Below are 7,387 nucleotides of genomic sequence, written 5' to 3' on the forward strand. Positions count from 1 at the left end.
ACAAGAAATATCAATGTTTGCTAAATCTAGTGGGGAAAAGTTGAATAAGGAATGAGATACTTACATAGGTTCAAAGCATCTCCCCATGAAATTCTTATTTAAAAAAACAGGAACTTTACAAAAGAGGAATCTAGTAGATATCGTCTTACTCATGACAAAAAAAAAATTAGCATTAATCAGGCTGCACTTTGACCCATTTATCAGTTGCTGAAAGTCACACAGCACTCTAGATACTGACCAGTTGTATCCCCAGTTGTTCCTATCGATAGAATTTCCAACTTTAGGATCATGACTATTTAACAGTTGATTTTCATCTCTATTGTTCCTATAGATAGAATCTCTGACATTAAAACCATAAGGTTTTTGCTTAAGGATCAGTTAAGATGTTTACAGACCCTGAATTCCATAAGCATTTTGAAGCGCAGGATCAGCATGAGAAGACAGCTTCCTCATCTCCTGCCCTATGACTTCAACCTGCACTGTTCAACCAATGAATGATCTCTGCCCTTCGGCCCACTCCAAAACCCTAAAAAACCCTACCCCAAACTCCTTAAGGAGATGGATTTGAGGTTCCCTCCTGTCTCCCTGTTCTGTGACACTACGACTAAACCTCTCTGCTGCAGCCTGATGTCTCCACATGTTGACTTGCCGAATGCATTGGGCACTGGACCAATTATGGTTACAACCTTATCAAGTGCTGACAAGGGTATAGTACAACTGGAACTCGCATACATTGCTGATGGGAATGCAGATGCTGTAACCACTGTGGAAAACAGTTTGGCAGTTTCTTATCAAGTTAAGATATACTTTCCATATAACCTAGTATATTGTCTCTCTGGAGAACCCTAATACACATATATATACATATATGTATATGTAGATATACACATATACACGTGTGTGGATGTACAGATAGACACGTGTGTGTGGATATACATATATACACATGTGTATGTGTGTATACACACGCACATGTGTGTGGATATACATATATACATGTCTACATAGATATACAATATATGTGTATATACATGTATATATATGTATATGTGTATGTAGATATATGTGTGTTTGTATGTGTATGGAAGTGAATTTGTTAGAATTGGTTCCCATGTTCACAAAGGTGAAGTCCCACAATTAGGCAAGCTGGAAAATGAAAGAAGCCAATAGTGTAATTCAGTCCAAGTGTGAAAGCCTCAAAACCAGGGAAGCCAACACTACAGCCCCCATTCTGAGGCTGAAGGTCTGAGAGTCCCTGGGAGGCTGCTAGTGTAAGTCCCAGAGCCCAGAGGTTGAAGAACCTGGAGTCTGATGTCCAAGGGTGAGAGGCAGAAAAGTCTTCTTGCTCCAGAGAGCAAAAAAGGAAAGCCAAGCAAGCTGAATGTCCCTTTTCTTCCATCTGCTTTATTCTAGCCACATCCCAATGTGATTGGATGGTGCCCACCCACATTGAGGGCTGGTCTTTCTCTTTCAGTCCACTGACTCACAGGCCAGTCTCCTCTGGAAACAACTCATGGACACACCATGAGTTGTGGACACACCCAGAAACAGTGTGTCACCAGTGACCTAGGCATTCCCAATCCAGTCAAGTTGACGACTAATATTAACAATCACACCTAGCATTCCTACTCCTAGACATTTACCTAAAAGAAATGAAGCCAAAAACTAGAAACAACTCCAGTATCTATCAGTTGGCAAATGGAAAACAACTTGTGGCACATCCATATAATGGGACACTATGCAGCAATAAAAAAGGGATGAACTACTGGTATATGGAACAACACTGTTGAATCTTATAAGCAAAGTGAAAGAAGCCAGACACAAAGGGTTATATAATGTAGGATTCCATTTCTGTGACTTTCTGAAGAAAAGCAGAGCTATAGGGAAAGAAATCAGATGTGTAGCTTTAGGGGTTATAATGGGGAGAATCTTTTTGGGGTGATAAAAATGACCTATATCCTGATCATGCCTGGTTGTTACACACTGCAAACATTTGTCAAAACTCATTGAACTATACACTACATTTTATATAATTCAAATTAGACTTCACTAATCCTGATTTCAAACCAAAATCTATGACTCTCCAGTGTAGCTCACTTATATTTTCAGGGTCACCCTAGGCTCTGGGCAAGTAAGGCACCAACCACCTTTGCCTCACATCTCATTGACTCGGACATGAAACCCATCTTCCCTCCATTCTCCAATATGCTCATTCATGCTCTCTAAGATAACACTTAACTAAAAATGCAAGAGGATATTAGGAGGAAGGCAGGATAGGAAGAAGGAGAGTTTGCCTTGTATCAATGAACACAACTTAAGTAAAATAGAAGGTATTGTTCTCAAAGTGTCTTCTGGACCCCATCATGGTAGAGTTCCTCTGTGACTTCACCTTTCTTCTCTTTCTTCCGCTCTCCTCTTTGGTAATTACTTGTTTATTCATTTATTGTTTTTTCATCTCCTGGAGGCTGAGAATAAAAGTTTGTACCTCTGCCCTCCCAGAACAATGAGTATTTGTTTTGTTCTGCTGCTGTAACAAAAAACCCCCCAGAAACAGCCAGATTGATCAACTCTAACTATTACACAGGTTTTTGAAAACTGCCCAGTCATTGACAATGCCAACTTTCTGAGACAGCCAATTAGCAAGTCTCAGCCCAATAACCATGCTTCCATAGCTAATGATCAGTCAATCCATAGATATTCCTGTTTCTGAAAATCCAGCAATCCCTGAACTCTAAAATTCCTAAATACCTATTTAGGATATGCAATGTGCTTTAATTAGAAAGACTGTATGATATAGTTTGGATGTTTGTCCCCTCCAAATCTCATGTTGAAATGTGATTCCCAGTGTTGGAGGTGGGGCCTGGTGGGAGGTGATTGGATCATGGGGCGGGGGTGGTTCCTCATGAATGATTTACCCATTCCCTGGGTGATGAGTGAGTTCTCACTTGGTTCATGTGAGATCTGGTTGTTTAAAAGAGTTTGGGACCTTCCCCTTCTCCCTCTCTTGTTCCCATTCTCACCATGTGACACACTGGCTTCCCTTCACCTTCCACACTGATTGAAAGCTACCTGAGGCCTCACCAGAAGCCCAGTAGATGCTGGCATCATGCTTGTGCAGCCTGCAGAACTGTGATCCAGTTAAACCTTTTTCTTTATAAATTATGCAACCTCAAGTATTTCTTTATAGCAATGCAAAAATGGACTAATACAGAAGATCAGTATAAGGAGTGGGGCATTACTGTAAAGACAGTTGAAAATATAGAAGTACCTTTGGAGCTGGGTAACAGGCAGAGGTTGGAAGAGTTTGGAAGGCTGAGAAGAAGAGAGAAAGATGAGGGAAAGTTTGGAACTTCGTAGAGACTTGTAAAGTGGTTATGACCAAAATGCTGATAGAGATATGGACAGTGAAGGCCAGGCTGAGGAGGTCTCAGATAGAAATGAGGAAATTACTGGGAACTGGAGCGAAGGTGACCTGTGTTACATCCTAGCAAAGAGCTTGGCTGCATTGTGTCCTAGGAATCTGTGGAAGGTTGAAATTAAGAGTGATGACTTAGGTTATTTGGCAGAAGAAATTTCTAAGCAGCAAAGCATTCAAGAAGTGGTGTGACTGCTTCTAACTTACTATCAGATATGGGAGCAAAGAAATGACTTAAGTTGGAACTCATATTTAAAAGGAAACCAGAGTGTAAAAGTTTGGAAAATGTGCAGCCTGGCCATGTGGTAAAGAAGGAAAAAGTGTTTTCAGCAGACAAATCTAACCACTTGCTAGAGAGATTTGCATGAATAAAAGGGAGCCAAGTGCTAATATCCAAGGCAATGGGGAAAAGGCCTCAGAGGCCTTTCAAAAATCTTCGAGGCAGCCCTTTCAAATGCCCAGAGGCCTAGGAGGAAGGAATGGTTTCAGGGGCCAGGCCCAAGACACTTCTGCCCAGCACAGCCTCAGGACGCTAGTCCTAGCATCCTGGCCACTCCAGCTACAGCTGTAGCTCAAGGGACTCCAGGTATAGCTTGGGCTATTGCTTTGGAGAGCGGAAGCCACCATAAGCCTTGATGGCTTCGATGTGGTGTTAAGCCAGCAGGTGGACAGAATGCAAGAGTGAAGGAGGCTTGGCAACTTCCACTTAGATGCCAGAGGATGTATGAGAAAGCCTGGGTGTGCCCAGGCAGAAGCCTGCTGCAGGGCCAGAGTCCTCATGGAGAGCCTGTAATAAGGAAACACCAAAGGGAAATATGGGATTGGAGCCCAAACATAGAGTCCCTCCCGGGGCACTGCCTAGTGAAACTGTGGGAAAGAGGCTGTTGCCCTCCAGACCCCAGAATGGTAGAGCCACCAGCAGCTTGCAAACTCAGTGTGGAAAAGCTGCAGGCACTCAACTCCAAGCCATGAGAGCAGCCATGGGTGCTGCACCCTGCAAAGCCACAGGGTAGAACGGCCCAAAGCCTTGGGAGCCCACTCCTTGCACCAGTGTGCCCTGAATGTGGGACACAGAGTCAGAGGAGATTATTTTGAAGCTTTAAGATATAATGACTTCCCTGCTGGGTTTTAGACTTGCAGGGGGCCTGTAGCCCCTTTATTTTAGCTGATTTCTCTTTTTTGGAATGGGAGTATTTACCCAGCATCTGGGTACCACCACTGTATCTTGGAAGTAAATAACTTGGTTTTTATTTCACAGACTCATAGGTGGAAAGAATGGCTTTCCAGATGAGACTTGGGCCTAGGGACTTTTGAGTTAATGCTAGCAAAGTAAGACTTTGGGGAGTTATTGCAAATGCATGATATTTTTAAATGTAAGAAAGACATAAGACCCGGGTCCAGGGGTGGAATGATGTAGTTTGGATGTGTGTCCTCTCCAAATCTCATGCTGAAATGTAATCTGCATGTTGGAGGTGGGGCCTGGTAGGAGGTGATTGGATCATGGAGGTGGATCCTTCACAAATGGTTTAGCACCATCCCTTTCGTGATGACTGAGTTCTTAGTTCACATGAGACCTGGTTGTGTAAAAGAGTTTAAGGCCCCCTACTCCCTCTGTTTATTCTGCTCTCACCATGTGATACACGGACTCCCTCTTCATCTTCCACCATGACTGAAAGCTCCCTGAGGCCTCACCAGAGCCAAGCAGATGCTGATGCCATGCTTGTATAGCCTCCAGATCTGTGAGCCAGTTAAACCTCTTTTCTTTATAAATTGCCTGGCCTCGGGTATTTCTTTATAATGGTGCAAAATGGGGTAACATACTGTGCCTTATAAGTACAGATCTTCTTCTTAAGCAAACAATAAATTTAGCCTTTTTATTCAAATACTAAGGGGTGCCCTCTTCCTTGGACAGTTCTCAGTGCCTGCTAACATCCCAAACTAGCAATGACACTCCCACCCTGATCAGATTTAAGGGGATATTTCCCCCAAGAGAGTTCCTTTCCTGGGGGAATTCTGAGTGCCACCTGTTAAAATATTTTTTCTCGTTTGTTCAATAAGTATTCATTGAGCACTTCCTTTGTGTGAGAAATTATCTCAGGGGCTAGAGCTACAAAGTTGAAAAAATAAGATGTGGTCCCTATGTTCATAGAATTTACGGTACAGCAGGAGCAAAATAACAAATAATATCAGTAAAGTTTGATGATTGCTATGATAGCAAATGCACATGGATGGATATGGGGCCACATAATTAGGGGACTCTAACATAGTCCATGGGGTCAAAGAAGGTCTTCCTAAGTAAAGAATCTACCTGTAACACTGAGACCTAAAGTACTAGTAGCCAGGTAAAGGGCACAGAGTGTTCCAGGTAGAAGGAACAGCATGCCCAAAGTCCAAAAGCAAGGAGGTCTGACTTATTCAAAGAAGTCCAGTATTTACCCAGTGTAGTGCAAGAGATAAGAGAGACAGGAAAACTGCACCAAAACACAAAGGAACTCATGTATCATGTTAAGGTTTTGTTGTTTCATCTAAAAGAGAAAAGCCATTGAAAGGTGTTTCAGTGAAAGGTTTCAAGCAAAAGGTGATATGATCAGATTTACATTTTTACAAGTTAATTCCAGCCACTGTAGAAAATGGAGGAGAACAAAATTGAAGTGTGTGTTTGCAATAGTGTAGAACAGCGATCCCCAACCTTTTTGGCACCAGGGACCAGTTTTGTGGAAGACAGTTTTTTCACAGGGAAGGGGAGTATGGTTTCTAGACGAAACTGTTCCACCTCAGATCATCAAGTATTAGAGTCTCATAAGGGGCGTGCAACCTAGATCCCTCGCATGCGCAGTTCACAATAGGGTTCGCGCTCCTATGAGAATCTAATGCCCCTGCTGATCTGACAGGAGGTGGAGCTCAGGTAGTGTGATGGTTAATGCTGAATGTCAACTTGATTGTATCGAAGGATGCAAAGTATTGATCCTGGGTGTGTCTGTGAGGGTGTTGCCAAATGAGATTAACATTTGAGTCAGTGGGCTGGGAAAGGCAGACCCACCCTTAATCTGGGTAGGCACCATCTATTCAGCTGCCAGCATGGCCAGAATATAAAAGCAGGCAGAAAAACATGAAAAGGCTAGACTGGCTTAGCCTCCCAGCTTATATCTTTCTCCCATGATGGATACTTCCTGCCCCCAAACATCAGACTCCAAGTTCTTGAGCTTTGGGACTCAAACTGGCTTCCTTGCTTCTCATCTTGCAGACAGCGTATTGTGGGACCTTGTGATCGTGTGTTAATACTTCTTAAACTCATATATATATATCCTATTACTTCTGTTCCTCTAGAGAACCCTGATTAATACAGGTAGTAATGCTTGCTCGTCTGCCACTCATCTCCTGCTGTACTCAGTTTTGAACAGGCCATGGATGGACTGGTACCAGTCAATGGCCTAGATGGGGACTCCTGGTGCAAAAGATGTAGTAGCGGCTTTGAGAATAGTCTTAATGGGAGAGAGAAATATCTGAATCAGAGACATTTGAGCAGTAAACGTGTGAATGGTTTACTCTCCCTTTTTTTTTTTTTTTTTTTTCCGAGATGGAGTCTCACTCTGTCACCCAGGCTGGAGTGCAGTGGCGCAATCTTGGCTCACTACAAGCTCCACCTCCCGGGTTCATGCCATTCTCCTTCCTCAGCCTCCCGAGTAGCTGGGACTACAGGTGCCCGCCACCATGCCTGGCTAATTTTTTGTATTTTTAGTAGAGATGGGGTTTCACAATGTTAGCCAGGATGGTCTCGATCTCCTGACCTCGTGATCCACCCGCCTCGGCCTCCCAAAGTGCTGGGATTACAGGCGTGAGCCACCGCGCCCAACCTACTCTCCTTTTTCATAGTTGTGGTTTCAAGGCCCCCAAGACTCTTTATCTTCTAGAAAGTAGAAGATGCAATTAGGGTACAACATTGCCAGGCATTAGAGCTTGGAAATCTGACCA

Source organism: Gorilla gorilla, chromosome 15 (genome assembly GCF_029281585.2).
Source record: "Gorilla gorilla gorilla isolate KB3781 chromosome 15, NHGRI_mGorGor1-v2.1_pri, whole genome shotgun sequence".
NCBI lineage: Eukaryota > Metazoa > Chordata > Mammalia > Primates > Hominidae > Gorilla > Gorilla gorilla.